Source organism: Electrona antarctica (assembly GCF_951216825.1).
Source record: "Electrona antarctica genome assembly, contig: scaffold_228, whole genome shotgun sequence".
NCBI lineage: Eukaryota > Metazoa > Chordata > Actinopteri > Myctophiformes > Myctophidae > Electrona > Electrona antarctica.
Window position 1 is genome coordinate 136,025 of NW_027637353.1, and position 14,764 is coordinate 150,788.

Here is a 14,764-nt window from a genome sequence, read left to right on the forward strand (position 1 = left end):
TCAATATAACTAATGGACTAATTAGCACTGCAGTTGTGCACATGATTATGTAACTGATTTTTGTATGCCAGATAGCACTATGAGAGCATTTCTGGCAATTTCATTGCTTTCAATTAAAAAGAGGAATGTACAGTATTGTTAGTGCAGTGGTTCTCAACCGGTCCGTCTGATTTTTTCGGGGTCCCCAGATGACAGTAATACAGTGACAATTTAAGGAAAGACTACATCAAAAGTAATCAAGAAACCATCATATAAACTGGTCAAACATGGGCCAAATAAAAAATAGCTGATCTACAAGCTCAATGCATGGAATTGTGAGCTTGTAGATCCGATAGTCACTTACTGTCTCCAGCACATTTTGTTTTAGCTTGTCTTTGAGGTACTACTGTATATAGCTGATATGTCCTATAGCCTGGTGTGTGTTAACATGTGCTTAGATAATGTAGAATTTGTTTTCGTGCATGAAATATTTTTGATAAAATTCAGGAATTCAGAGAAAAGCGGTTGGAAGGATCTCTGTGTCACTGCACACTTTGACACTGCACACTTTTGCCATGAGTTCTAAATGTACAGATGAGTTACATACAAGGACAGTACAGTAATTTGGAGTTACTTTAGATGCATACTGATAATAGGTCTAGTGGCGGTTTTGTATAGGGTTCTTTCTTGTGTGCTTCTGGAAGACCATATTGACATTTCAAAACCTATTTACATCACTGATGGTCGATAGGGAAGTGTAAAATAATCAAATTAACCTTTATATAGAGCACAGTTGCACTGGATTTCATAAATTTTACTCACCGCTGAGTATAATGTGAAGTTTAGGTAGAGTACAAAGCAGCAACATTGCCAACGCAGCATGCTGCAACCAAACACTGAATGCTGCCTTCAGTGACTGACACAGTGAGGGTAGTGGCAGTTCAGGAAGTGACATCATATTCTTTATACTGATCTGACTGACTGATCATTGACATGTTTGGTTACCATTTTTAACTGGGTTACCCCTCCGATTGCAAATATTATAGTAGTTAGTTAGTTTCTAATAGTATTTCATATTTTATCACCTTGTTTATTAGTGATTGCTTGAAAGTTTCCAGAGTGTCAACCAGTTGCTGATGATATTGTGACATCAAATGATGCACCATGAAAGCATAGGATTGGCACAAATCTTCCATGAGACCTTTTGTGTTATGGAAGGTATTGGATAGTGTCTTAACAGTTAAGGGGAGATATGGACAAAATCAAAATGGTACCACATTATGATGATTGTGGTGGTCATCTGGCCTAAGGCAACACATGGTGCGAGGGAAGGATAAAGTATAGAAAAGTAGGAAAAACAAGAAGAAAATAACTGAATGGCCTTTGTCAAGGTCAAATCTGTTGTGCAGTCAACTTGTTGGATTGGTGCTTCCAGTGGGAAAAAATAAGGAGTTTCCAGTTATGGTGTCAAATAGAAATTATATATATATAAAAAGTTATGTGAGTCTGTGACTGTTCTTTAGTGGAAAATGCAGTGATGAAAATGTTATAAGATGGTCTGTCATATCCCTTCATTCAGGCCAAGAAAAGCTATGGCATCCAATTTGAAAATTAAAAAAAAGTTTTCTCAAAACAAAGTTCTTGCAATGTTGTGGTCAGTTGAATGTGTTCAATTCCCTCTGCTCTTAGTAGCAGGTCATTATTGGCATGATCGCTGACAGGCCTGGTTATCCATGTTGTTATTGAAAGTGTGTTTGTGTTATATACTTATGCAGTCTTTGCGCCTGTGTTTTATGTAGCCAAAATACAAAACTGGTGTTGCCGTTAATACAATCTCCGTTGGTAGGTCTGGTTGGTGTCAGTGAATGTTTGAGAGTGTATGTAGGATATGTATCCCAGTAATTGCAGTGATCTGTAGTTGCCAATGAGTTTACAGACATGTATTCATGTTTTTCTTTTTTTTATGCTAAGGTTTTCTCAAAGGGATGTGTGTATGTGTGTGTGTGTGCCCATTTTTGCTTTTGAAAACTGGTGTAACTTTTCCTTAATTCCAGAAATGGCAGAAATAAAAGTTGGCTAAGGTCCTGCAGCTCCAACGCCCTGATTGGGTGTAGACCTTCATAGCACCATGGCACAACTTCCCAGAGGAACTGTTGCAGTCTTTGGACACCGGAGAAACATCAAATGGGAATTCAGGAAGATTGTGGTGAAATTATGAATGTGAGTTCCTGCTTAGGAAGAACTAAGCAGACTAAGCAACTAAGCAGAACTAAGCAGGAAGAACACAACTGTATGCAGCTGAACTTGTATTTCCCTCAACCTGAAATACAATACATTTATGTTGATGGTGATGAGCAGTTTTAAAATCTTAATGATGCTTGTTTTATTATTTTGTTAGTTTCTTATTCAGAGAGTCCTGTTTTCTGCAAAACGTCTACCCATCAGCGCTGGCATCAACCCTGGGGTTTCTGGAGAGGTGTGTATTTTTGTGTTTGCTTTAGCCTGCACTAAAAGAAAGTAGCACTGCCTAATCTAAATCTTTTCCATTAGAAGTTGCCTTAAATGAACATCTTCAATTAAAAATATATTTTTCTTTGTTTTATAATATATATATATATATATATATATATATATATATATAATACTGTTTTTATTCTATTTCCGCAGGTGTCTGTTCTCCATCAACCCAGAGAAGGAGAGCACATCGTATCTATAGTTGTGAATCCTAGGTATACCTTGATTCACTCTCGGACCATGAGTAGTGAGATTGTTGATTATGGTAAGATTCATAGTGTCCACGCATGAATCTTACCGTGTCCACGCACGCACGCGGCGAGTGTGCGTGCGTGGACACACACACACACACACACAGTACTTAGATATACACACACACACACACACACACAGTACTTAGATATACACACACACACACACACACAGTACTTAGATATACACACATTCATAATTTGAAATTCTATTTTATCAGGTCAACCCAGATGGTGGAGAAGACGACCAAAGACCAGGAACCTTTGAGTAACATGATCTTCGAATATGGGCTTTTAAAACAAGTAAGCTTAAACATTCAGTACGCATTTCATAGACACACATACACCACCCTCCAGTCTTTATTATTTTTTAATTGCTTTATATAATCTACATTAGTTTATTTTCTTTACATGGCTGTATTATAATCTAAAGATTTTCTTCATTGTCCTTGTGTGTCTGCAGATGCATGTTCTTGATCAACCCAGAGAAAGGCACTAAAGTGGAAAGCAAAACAAATCACGACTTAGTGTGAATCCTAGGGTGTCTACCATGATCCAGTTTCTTTCGGACCATGACTGGGGCGTGATCTTGAATATGGTAAGAATTTTGGCCACGCACGCACGTGTTATTCGGTGCATTATCCTGGTGGCTTTCTTTCACATGTCCTCTCGGTTATGAGGGAACACGCATGCGCTTAAGACACTACACCCCGAAGAGACCCAGCTATGACCTGTGGTCCTGCACTGCTACCTATTGACCAAGGTTATTGTGATTTTGTTGGAAAGTGAAACACAGAACATAAACTTGTAATAATAACAGTAATTCAATCCTAACTTATTTATTTTCCCCTCACATTTGTAGAGCGGTAACACAGCTCACCAGAAGGGTGGATGCCGTCAAGGAGTTGTCCAGCACCGTCAAGGAGAGCTTTTCAGGGGTGACAGAGGCTGGACAGGATGGAGGCATCCATCCTGCAAACGCCTCCTCCTGCCAGCCAAAAGATTCCCCAAGAGCTGTCTGTATGTACTTAATCTACCTATTTATCTTCAACAGAGCCCCCCCCCCCAACAGTACAACTCTAGAACCCCTTGTATAAATGTATGGCTGTGACCCTACCCAGTTCACTGTCTCTGCATTCTATGTATGTTTACCTTGCTTACTGTAAATCGCTCTTGATAAAGTGTGCTAAATGCCTAAATTGTAGATTAGTGTTGATTTGATACGGTTAAAAATAACAGATGGCACAATGACCAAATATTGACAAATGTAATATTGGTGTGATTTGTGTTATTTTTTTGTTAAATAGGTTGGTTTTCTATTCAAATGGTAATCATGTCTGTAGTGTTTGCTAAATAATAGGGGTCTCCCTGTCTCTATAGCTAGCTCGTCAGAGTACCCCCATTTAGTTTGACAGTTTACATTTTGTCTGCTAATTTCTATCACCATCCTTTTGAGATGCCTTAATATAATACATTTAGAGATCATAATGTGGTATTTGTGTTGTCATTCACTAGAAGCCTGTAACAGGGCTTTTGAAAGCCTCAAGACAACCACACGAATTGAGCTGGCCGGGACATTGGAGGATGTGAAGAGGAGGAAGGCTCTCACTAGCCGGAGGGATCGGGTGAGCTATTGACCTGCTCTTACTGACATGTGAAATGTCAGAACCTGATGTCTCCCTTTTGACTGATACCTGTCCATTTAAACTCTAGACGGGCCTGCCCCAAAGTTATTAGTGCAGCTGCGCCCGGCAACTAGAGTTCAACAGGCCTGAATTAAGGCCTATCAAACCCTGTACACAAGAGAATGTCCCCGCTACCACCCTTAGATCTCCATATATGGAGCTGACCTGTTCTGACATTCCATATGTTGATCTGACATCATCAAACACTGTACACTCAAGACATGCTCCTTATAGTCCGGCAGCCACGGTTATGGCTATGGGGTGGGAAATTTGGTATACTTTTTTTTTATTGGCCTGGTCTATATACTGCTGACCGGCTGTCACTATTGGGCAATTTTTTTTATAGGGGTTTCTTGTGACCCTACCATTAACATCCTATGGCAGGCAGAAATGTCAAAAATGATCTTTATGCTTTAAGTAGCATGTGACATGTCAAACTATGGGGTTTTCATGATTCTGAATCCATTCCAAGCATTAGTTTGAGGTCAGCACATTTTGGGCACATTTGGGCTAGTGGCTATGGCTGCTTTTAGCCCAAGGAGTGTTTTTTGTGCAAAACTAATGCTTGGAATGGATTCAGAATAATAAACCCCCTAGTTTGACATGTCGCATGCTACTTAAAGCAAAAGGAAAGTTTGACATTTTTGCATGCCATAGGATGTTAATTTTAAACAAAAGAAGCGTGTCGGCTGCCGGACTATTAGGCTATATGGCCAGTACAGAATTCATTCCTTGTTGATCTGACCCTTCCATGCCAAAGCGCCAGTGCTCACCCAGCAGTCTACCGTCAACAAGTGCACACATCCACCTCTTAGGTGTCTTACTGGTTTATTTAAGCCAAGGGATATAACAGTGAGGTGGTCATTACAGAGAAATCTGCTGCAGGACATGAAGCAGAGGGGTCATACACAAAGGGGTAGAATGTTTGGAGATGTGTGTAGTTGCCAATGACATAATAGCGTTGTCCCGATTTCTTTCAGACTGAGTAAAAGTACTTAATTGTTAGTACTCGCCAATACCGAGTACCGATAAGAGTACTTTTTATTTTCATTGAGTAACCACTTAATTTACCCCCTTTTTCTCCAATTTAATTTCATATGCCTACAACAGTTGGCGGGGTGTGGAGCCCAAGGAGACCCGCATGAGGGTTCATTCTGGACTCTTTACCCTGAGATCCCCCCCCTGCTCCAGAGGGGTGTGGAGCCCAAGGAGACCCGCATGAGGGTTCAGTCTGGACTCTTTACCCTGAGACCCCCCCCCCCCTGCTCCAGAGGGGTGTGGAGCCCAGGGAGACCCGCATGAGGGTTCATTCTGGACTCTTTACCCTGAGATCCCCCCCCCCTGCTCCAGAGGGGTGTGGAGCCCAAGGAGACCCGCATGAGGGTTCATTCTGGACTCTTTACCCTCAAACGTCTGTACATAAAAGAGGCCCTGGAGGGTGAAGCGGAAGGGACTGGAGGAGTGTGAGTGCGTGAGTGTGAGAGGCATGAATTCCGTTTGTGTCCGAGCATAGGCATGGTAACGCCCCGCCTGCCTGTGATTGGCCTACCAACACTGCCTGTCTTGACTGTCCTCCGAGGTGGATATGCTGGATAGTCTGAGGCGAGGTTACTCCGTGGTGGGAAATAATACAAGTAGTATGGTATGACACAAGAGAAAGCTAACTTGTACGTTTTATTTTTGTAGAAAAGGCAAACTAATATTGTTTATGCCGTTTGCTTTGATGGAATAATTGATTGAACATGCACGCCATGATTTGATTTGGGTAGTAGGCTACAACACACGTGTTATTCAATCAAAGCAAACGGCATAAACAAAATTAGTTTGCCTCTTCTACAAATTTGTAGCCTATTATTTATTTCTCAATCTCACCACGGAGTAATTAACCTCGCGTCTCCGAGGACAGTCAAGACGGGCAGTGTCGGTAGACCAATCACAGGCAGGCGGGGCGTTACCATGCCTCAGCCATGCCTATGCTCTGACACAAACGGAATTCACGCGTGTGAGAGTGGTTTCCCCTCATCTGCTCCTCACCCTGACTCCCGTCGTCTGTGCACCATCCTGTGTGTTCTTGTTCTTGTCCTGTTCAGACAAACTGTGAGACCATGTCCTGGCTACAATACTTTGTTGTCAAGCTGCCTTTTTTTGTTTTAACATTTATCTAAATGTTTAAACCTTCATTGTATTGTTTCTAGAGTGACTTTTTCAACCTAGGTTCATGTTTTAGGTTATTAGAGAAAGTAAAAGATTAATGTAATTTTTTTTCCATTTGCTGCTCTTTTTCATTTTAGGGATTTTAGCTGACATGGGGCTAAATATGTATTTTTTCACATTTTTATTATTTACTATAGTCTTACTAGACTCCAAGAAATTACATCTGGCCACAAAAGATCACAGGATCTACTGAATGTGTCAAACGTACATGACACACAGTGTGGCTTCCTCCCAGTAGGCTATACCTTCACATTCAGTAGATCCTGTGATCTTTTGTGGCCAGATATAATATCGTGGGGTCTAGTAGGACTATAGTAAATAATAAAAAAATAAATCACTATCAAATTTTGTAAAAAAGTACCCCCATGCTCTAATGATTCAAAATGATTCCAGAATACACGTTGCCTGGTCCCCACTAGCCTTGATTCTGCCGCACCCGAGTACACTTCATTCAACTGTATTCAATGCTTTCACAATGTAGCGATCCGTATCCCAGTACACTTCATTCAACTGTATGCAATGCTTTCACATTGCAGTGATCCGTATCTGAGTACACTTCATTACAACTGTATTCAATGCTTTCACATTGCAGTGATCCGTATCTGAGTACTGTATTCAATGCTTTCACATTGCAGCAATCCGTATCTGAGTACACTTCATTCAACTGTATTCAATGCTTTCACATTGCAGTGATCCGTAGCTTTTGGAGGCATGGCCCCTGTTTTGAGGTTGCTAAATAAATGTTTGTTTGCGCTGAAGTGATTTTTGTTTTGTAAATTGTTTTTAGCTTAATGTTTATATTCAAAGTAGGTAGCCTTTTTGGATGAGACATTTGGTGTAGAGGGGAAAAAAGAACTGGGCCTAGTATAAAGTTTTGGGTACACTGATCTGTCCTTGTATAGTGGGTCATCATGATATGGGCCATGAATGGTATACTGAAATATACAGGTCATATTCTGACAAGATACAACTGGTGTTTGGATTTAGGATATGACGACAGGTCATATTCTGACAAAAGATACAACTGGTGTTTGGATTTAGGATATGACGACAGGTCATATTCTGACAAAAGATACAACTGGTTTTAGGATTTAGGATATGACGAGAGGTCATATTTTGACAAAAGATACAACTGGTTTTAGGATTTAGGATATGAAGACAGGTCATGTTCTGACAAAAGATACAACTGGTGTTTGGATTTAGGATATGACGACAGGTCATATTCTGACAAAAGATACAACTGGTTTTAGGATTTAGGATATGACGACAGGTCATATTCTGACAAAAGATACAACTGGTGTTTGGATTTAGGATATGACGACAGGTCATATTCTGACAAGATACAACTGGTGTTTGGATTTAGGATATGACGACAGGTCATATTCTGACAAAAGATACAACTGGTTTTAGGATTTAGGATATGACGACAGGTCATATTCTGACAAAAGATACAACTGGTGTTTGGATTTAGGATATGACGACAGGTCATATTCTGACAAAAGATACAACTGGTGTTTGGATTTAGGATATGACGACAGGTCATATTCTGACAAAAGATACAACTGGTTTTAGGACTTAGGATATGACGACAGGTCATATTCTGACAAAAGATACAACTCGTTTTAGGACTTAGGATATGACGACAGGTCATATTCTGACAAAAGATACAACTGGTGTTTGGATTTAGGATATGACGACAGGTCATATTCTGACAACAGATACAACTGGTTTTAGGATTTAGGATATGACGACAGGTCATATTCTGACAAAAGATACAACTGGTGTTTGGATTTAGGATATGACGACAGGTCATATTCTGACAACAGATAGAACTGGTTTTAGGACTTAGGATATGACGACAGGTCATATTCTGACAAAAGATACAACTGGTTTTAGGACTTAGGATATGACGACAGGTCATATTCTGACAAAAGATACAACTGGTTTTAGGACTTAGGATATGACGACAGGTCATATTCTGACAAAAGATACAACTGGTGTTTGGATTTAGGATATGACGACAGGTCATATTCTGACAACAGATACAACTGGTTTTAGGACTTAGGATATGACGACAGGTCATATTCTGACAAAAGATACAACTGGTGTTTGGATTTAGGATATGACGAAAGGTCATATTCTGACAAAAGATACAACTGGTGTTTGGATTTAGGATATGACGACAGGTCATATTCTGACAAAAGATACAACTGGGGTTAGGACTTAGGATATTCATAGTAGTCATATCTTGACATTGGATATGACATGTATCCTGGATAAAATTAACTCCATATTCTAGAAGAATAAAATTGGTCCCATTCTGGAGTTTTGATATTCTCCGAACATGAAATCCATTACGAGAGTATATGTCAAGAATCCGGAGAGTATCCATATGGATATCACCGTATTTGAATCATATCTGGTAATATTCGGGCAACGATTTCTAGGGATTCTTGGGTTTTTCGCCCAGTGTTAGTTTTAGTCGTCATAGCTTAGATATTTAGTTTCCATTTAGTTTTCGTCAGTGAAAAAAGGTAGTCGACGAACATTTTTTGTCGACGAAAACAACACTGGTTTTACCAATATATTCCTTGTTATTCTACAGTATGTTTCGTTTTGTTTCAACACTCACACAACGACAGGCAGTGCCAGTGTCACACTATGTTGTAATGTAGACTCAGCCATTACAACATGTGAATCCCTAGACTCCTTCAAAACCCTCTCAAAGACCACCCACGGTCCTGCATGGACCCCGTGGACATATTTTCCCATTTTTAACTTTCTTTATATTTGTTATAGGCCTATAGAAGTATATATTTGTACGTGTGGTAAATTATGAATCATATAAGCATATATGCTACTTGAGCAATGCTAAACAAATGTTAAAATTGGACAGTTACAAAGTGAAGATTTTAGACGAATCCTATTTACCATGAGTAAAGTATCCTATTTACCATGACCAAAAGGGGCTATTGTCAATGTCTTGAGCTAGCAACACCTCACTAGGAGATAATGCAAATGCTTTTGTTCTAAGTTCCCTTGAAGCCCACAGAAGGTGCGAGACAGACGGCTAGTTTTACTGCAGAGAAGACTTTTATTGTCCTACTGACGGCCAAATGTCTTATCGGGTCTTATTTCTGCTTGAATCTAATGCAATGACTTTAAAACATTACGTTGGATATACCTTCTTAAAATGTCTTAAAACACTCTTGTTACTATAGAATAAATAAAGATAAACGCTAGGAAACTTATACATAGACTCGGTTACTAAATTATTAGTGCATTCAGTACTAATCTAAAATGTACTCTTAACATAGGGTATTTCAGGAATATAGTGTTATGTATCAAGCTCATTCATTTCTTAAATATAGTCGGTTCACGTTTATATACTTTTGTTTAGTTTCATATAGTTCTGTTCATATATTTCCGTTAGGTTTATATCTTCATTGTATCTTTAATTCATTATTGTGGTATTCTCATTTCACCTGTGGAACAAATGTTTACCATAAGACTCGCCTTTTGTCTAGAAGTGCCTGCCTCTAACAGGAAGTCAGGCTCAGACCTCATTGGTTAGAAGTCAGGAAGTGTTTATACCCAGAGAGGGGAGGGACTTCTTGGGGGACGGCGAATCTTGAGTATTTAATGCCATGTAATGTCAACATTCAGGGCTGTATCAACTAGACTCATTTTGGGACGGAGGCTGGTGTAGATACAGACCACAGCGTGTAATTTCCACATGCATGTTTTGTTAACGACCTGACTTCTGTGTTTAACAAATAAATGCGGATGTCATGAGACCATCATCACGGGTTTTTCTTTGTTCTTTCTCCTGCTCCGTCCGACGCGACACACACACACTTTGAGATTCCACAAAGTGGTGCCGTTCCCGGTGTTATTGGGGCAATTTATCTTTGCTTCAGGCAATGAGAACCAGTGGACCGGATTTTTCAGTCTAATAGGCGATGGGTGAGTTACGTTTTAGCTTGCTTGTGATGGTTTTAAACCGCAACAGAGCAACGAAACAGTGTGTGTCGTGTCGATGGGAGCTTAGGAGGTGTAACACAGGGAGATCTAATGATGTTTGTTTCCGGTCGCGACAAAACAAACCGGGCGCTTTTTCCTTTGTCTGCCGTCCGTTTATTTTTATTTTTTTCCCGTGGACTGATCACGTGGTCCGTTTTAAATAGGGGTTTATTTTTTTTATCATGTTTCATCTGTTTTGGTGCACGCTTGACTGTGTGTTTCTCTTTGCGACGAGTTTACCGTACGCGCGTAGGCCGGCTGTCGTAAAGCGTCGTAAATTATGGACTGGGATTGCATGTGATGGGACATTTCGTGTTATTTCTGTTTTCTGCGGCGAGGAATTTGATGGTAGGGTTAATTAATCATTTATTGTTCACCTTCATAGACTCGATGCTTTGTTTGACACAAGAGGGGGTCGTTTTTAACTGGTCGGAACAACTGTATGTTTTATTATTTTTTGCTATTTTTTTAAGCACGGTCTAAATGGGGTGAATAAGTGTCTATGCTTTGTTTGAAAAGCCGTGAATTTGGTTTGTGAATACCCTGGTGGTTGCGAGATGCGCTGACGGTGGGTCGTAATTATTTGTATGGGTATTTGCGCGTGGTATTGGGTAAACATTTTTACTGGGGTTCTTTTTTTCCGTCTGAAAGAGGGGCTTTCAGGGTGAAAATCTGGTTCACGAATGGTCGGTTGGTTAGGGCAGACTGCTTCTGTAGGCGGCTGGGTTTTGACGCAGGTACCGTTGATAGTTATATCGGCTTTTACCGTAGTCCCACCAGTCGACGAAGCGCAAAAGGGACGTTGTTTCTGTGCAATTTTAATTTAAAGTTGTGTTTTAATGTGTTCTGGTGCAAAAGTTTGTCATATGGGATTTCTGTAGCTGAGGAGTTTCCATGGTTCGGTTGAGGAGAGTCTATTTCTTTGGTTATACAGAGAGGCGGAGATAAGGGTGTGCGGTTCTGTGTTAATATTTTCCTTTAAAAGGATTCTTATGAATATGTTGTGGTTTGGTTTGGTTGGTAGTCTGGTTTGGTAAAGAGTAGGTTACGTTTGTTTTGTTGATGTATGGTGTTTGTGTGGTGGTGTGGATGTGTGTCTTGTAGGTTCCTTTGTTCTATTGTTTGTCTGGGGGTCCGCGGGCGCCATTTTGGATTTTCGGCGGGGGAGTTGTGGATGGTTGTTGAATGGTGAGTGACTGAATGGGGGTTGTTTGTGTGTTTGTGTGAGTTGAGGGGAGTTGATGAATGGCTGTTGTGTGTAAGTTGAGGAATGTCAGTGGTTGATAGTGGGATGGTTAAGGATAGTTTTATGCCTTCATGAGGTTGGGGTTATCTTTGATGTTTGTTTATTTGTGATAGGCTTGTTTTGTCTTTGTCTTTGTCTTTGTCTTTGTTTTTAGTATTTCAATGCTTTATTTTAGTCTTCATATGGGTTTGTGGTTTTGTAGTCTCTGCGTGTGACTGGAGGGTTTTTTAGGGGGGTACAATAGCATTTGGGACGTACGCCCGATGGATGTTTGTTTTCTGGCTGGTCCAATTTACAAGCCCGGCTATTGTGTGACCGTGGTGAATCTTTTGTTTTGTGTTGAGACTGCAGGACTAGGGCGGGCACATGTTTAGACTTATTTGTGTTGTTGTTTCCGTTTTTAGGCAAACGTTTTGTGTTTTGTGTGGATCATTTTGTTTTTTACAGGGCCCGCCAGTCGGTAATGAAATGGGATCATTTGTTCTTTCTTTTATCTATATCTCCGTTGTTACACTCAGTGTTACATATCTATTAGTGTTGTTTTGTACTTTCGGAATGGCTCAGTTTAACGTTTAATGGTGAGTAGTTTACATTCTTTTCTTTCGACAGGTGTTGTATGGGAATAATGTTTTATTTTATTTTTCAGTTTGGAGGTCTGTCAAGGGAAACACGTGAGTATCGCTTTGTGTAAATATCAAGTCTTTTTTCACTATTCTTAATTGACGGTTGGGATAAATTATGTTTGTCTCGGTCATAAATTGCTAATTGTCAGTGAATTACATTTGGTAAACATAATTTGATATTGTCTCGTTGTTTCATTTTGGTTGGCTTCCTGGATATCCTCTTAAGGGTTGTTCATTTTCACTATTCCTTTTGGGAAAACCATTCGGTTGTTTCAAATTTTCTCATAGTTTTATAGATACAGATACAGTTATAGATACAGTTAGCATATGGTCTTTAATGCATGCATTTCTTTTCTCTGACTAACGGACAATTCCTGGATTAATGTGGTGACTGGTGGCGTTTCATTTTTTTTGCATGATTCTTTTTGTTGTCAACTAATTGTTTTAACAGTGAAAACTGTTGTGTGGGGTTCTTTAAAAACCTGTGTTCTCTTTCAGAGAACGGGGTGTGTTTCTGCCTGTTCGAGGTAAGGTGTAAGGGTTTCATTTATGGGGGGTTTTTGCTAAAATTTAGGTTCAAACTTTGTACTTTTTTACCTTTCCAACTCAAAAGGAAATAGTCCATTTCGTTTGCTCTTGTTTAAAGCTTATAGTCAGTTATAATATTTCTCACACAGGTTCTTGAACTTGTGTGTAATATATACAGTAGTTTTTTGCATTTCACATAATTTGCGTGACACCATACATTCCTACAGTAACGCAGCTGCTCACAAGTTCTCAAGTGCCTACAGTCTGTAAGTGGTTGGCAATTCTTTTTGGAGTTCTTTGTATGTTCCCTGTTTAGGTGAGGTGGTGTTTTAGGAGCATTACAAATCAATTGCATCTGTAAAGGTTAGTTGACGTGACATTTATTGTAATTTAATATCTCTGAACTCAATAACTTAAATACTGGTTATGGATTCGTCTAGTCGGCAAGCTTCTTTCCACAATGATGATGTGCTTATTGACGAGTTATCATCAATCCTGGGGAGGTGGGAGTTACATGGTCCGATAGATGATCGGTGTTGGCCACGGGAAAGCATATTCTATCCGGATGTCATTGGGGACATGAAGGTCCGTGTGCACAAGTATGAGGAAGCGTTGGCAGCTAGGGTGAAGGAGGAACGGAAGGTGATGAGATTGTTTCTTCAACAAGGTAAAAAGATTTGTAAGGCATATGCAAAGAGTCTTTCTAAAATGTCGAATGCCCAGGATGACGCTTTGGTTGTGCCACCGCTCCCTAATGGGGGGGTCCTTCCGGCAACGGAAGAAGCGATGCAGTGGGTGCGGATGGAGGTCCTGGAGTTGGAGAAACACCTGGACAACGAGTGGTCCGGGTCCTCCAGGAAAGGTTGGACTGCGTTCGCAGAAGAGGTCTAACTTGATTTTGAGGTGCAGGCAGCCCATCCTTCTGGTATCATTTTTAAGCGTGTGTTGACAGCACGCTTGGACGAACTTTCAGGTGTGGAGGCGGTGCTCGTTATTGACCTGGGTGAGCGTTCAACGGTGGACTTGAGGGATTTTTTCCCACCGGGGGGACCAGTACAACATTTCCGTGGCTCACAGGATGCAAGGCTCATGGGACCCGGCGATCACGCTGTTTCTCCTGGGGCCTGCTAGCGTGGTCCTTTGCCACGTAACTATACGGGTTGCTTCTCGTGTGGCAGTGTGTTACATCTATCAGGGTTTTGTGACGGGCCAGGACCCAGTTTTTCCCCTTTTCAACGTCAGGGCTTGCCAGTAGCAACGGCAGTGTCTGGAGGGCAGTGGGGACTTGGGTCCGCTCTGTCGATGCGAAGCTGTCCTCCGCGGCCTTCACCATCACGTGGCCCGCAGTGAAGTTCGGCTGTCACAAGGACTCTCATCACTGCAGCCCATCAACGAGTATCACAGTGAGTCTGTCCTATTTTGCGCGGGATGCAACAGTTTTATTTTTTTATTTTTTATTTTTTTGAAGTGCTTCCATTGACTTTGGACTCTGAGAGAGAACAACCTCTTTCCTGGTGATGTGGTGGCAACTGTTGGCTGGAAAAAAAAAAAAAGACGGGCGACGACATGGCAGGTTAACGATTTTTTTCCCCTGTTTGGAGTGTGCAATTTCTGAATACTTTCTGTTTCCTTCCTTCTGTCTCAGCATTGGTATGGGTGTTCGTGGTTTATGCTTTTCGGTAGGCTACGGTTTGGCGTAAA